Source organism: Gavialis gangeticus, unplaced genomic scaffold, assembly GCF_001723915.1.
Source record: "Gavialis gangeticus isolate Ggan-Ray unplaced genomic scaffold, GavGan_comp1, whole genome shotgun sequence".
NCBI classification, from domain to species: domain Eukaryota; kingdom Metazoa; phylum Chordata; order Crocodylia; family Gavialidae; genus Gavialis; species Gavialis gangeticus.
The window spans coordinates 194,637,478-194,639,078 of NW_017728992.1; positions in this window are offsets into that span (position 1 = coordinate 194,637,478).

Consider the following 1,601-nt stretch of genomic DNA (forward strand, 5'->3'; position numbering starts at 1 on the left):
TTTGAGTTGTGAAAGAAATTTTAGGTCCCCCTTTCTATAGAATAGCTACCTGGAATATCACTCTTTCAGAAATAACTCTTTACTCGAGGCAATAAGTAAAGAGACCGAACAACAAAAGTGTTTATTATGTAAGATAAAAGATTTATAAAAGAAAAATGGACCGCTATTTTGGAAACAGGACAAAGGACAAGTAAGGTTTCTTACCGTCTTGCCTCATCTAACCCTCCTGAGAGACCATATTATCTAACCCTCCTGAGGGGCAGTATTTCCAGAGAGCATCCTTCCTGCTGATTCTCCCAGCCCTGCCTGCTGGGGACCTGGCAACTCCAACACCTGGGATCCAAAGACCATGAATCTATCATAGCTAGACCCCAAAAACCTCGAAGCCACTGCCTGCCCCCAACCCCCTGCCATCAGCATCATCCTGATTGCTCCTGGGTCTCAGAATTCTTCAGAAATTTCTCCCCATGGGACATCAGGCATTCCTCTGGCCACTTCTTTCAGATCCTTAACTATTGTACAGTTGTTTATCCCAATACTAGCAGGCAATAACTTGCATGCCCAGGCCACTGGTGGTCCTTTCTGTTTGCAATTAGGAATAGCAGTTGTCCTTGTCCTAAAAGGCATATCACCTGGACAAGGGAGAAGCGATTGACATCATATATCTGGACTTTAAAAAAGCCTTTGATCTGGTGTCCCATGATCACCTCATGGAAAAATTGGCCAACTGTGGCCTTGGCTACATCACAGTCCATTGGCTGGGGAATTGGCTTCAAGGTTGGATCCAGAGAATGGTAGTCGATGGAAGTGAGTCATCATGGTGCTCTGTGACCATTGGTGTCCCCCAAGGTCTGTCCTTGGACCTCTTTAATATATTTATTAATGATGTGGACACTGGTGTCAAAAGCGGACTGGCAAAGTTTACCAATGACACCAAACTTTGGGGTAAAGCATCCACACTTGAAGATAGGCTGGTGATCCAGGCCGACCTTGACAGGCTTAGAAAATGGGCAAATAAAAACCTGATGACATTCAGTACAGAAAAATGCAAGGTACTCCACCTCAAGAGAAAAACCCTGCATCAAGCTTATAGGCTCGGCAGTGCTACATTCACTAGCACCACGGCCGAAAGGGACTTGGGGGTCTTGATTAACCACAACATGAATATGAGCCACCAGTGCGATGTCACAGCAGGTAAAGTCAGCAAAACTCCAGCTTGCATCCATAGATGCTTCTCAAGCAAATCTCAGGATGTCCTCCCACTGTACTCGGCCTTGGTCAGGCCACAGCTGGAGTACTGCATCCAATTCTGGGCTCCATAATTTAAAAAGGATGTGGAAAAACTTGAGAGAGTCCAGAGGAGGGCCACGCGCATGATCAGAGGTCAGGAGAACAGGCCTTATGATGAGAGGCTGAGAGCTACAGGACACTTCAGCCTGGAAAAGCGCAGGCTCAGGGGGGACCTGGTGGCTGCCTATAAGTAGGTAAGGGGTGTGCATCAGGATCTGGGGGAACATCTGTTCACCAGAGTGCCCCAAGGGATGAGAAGGTCAAATGGTCACAAAATCCCTCCATGACAGTTTTAGGCTGGACATACAGAA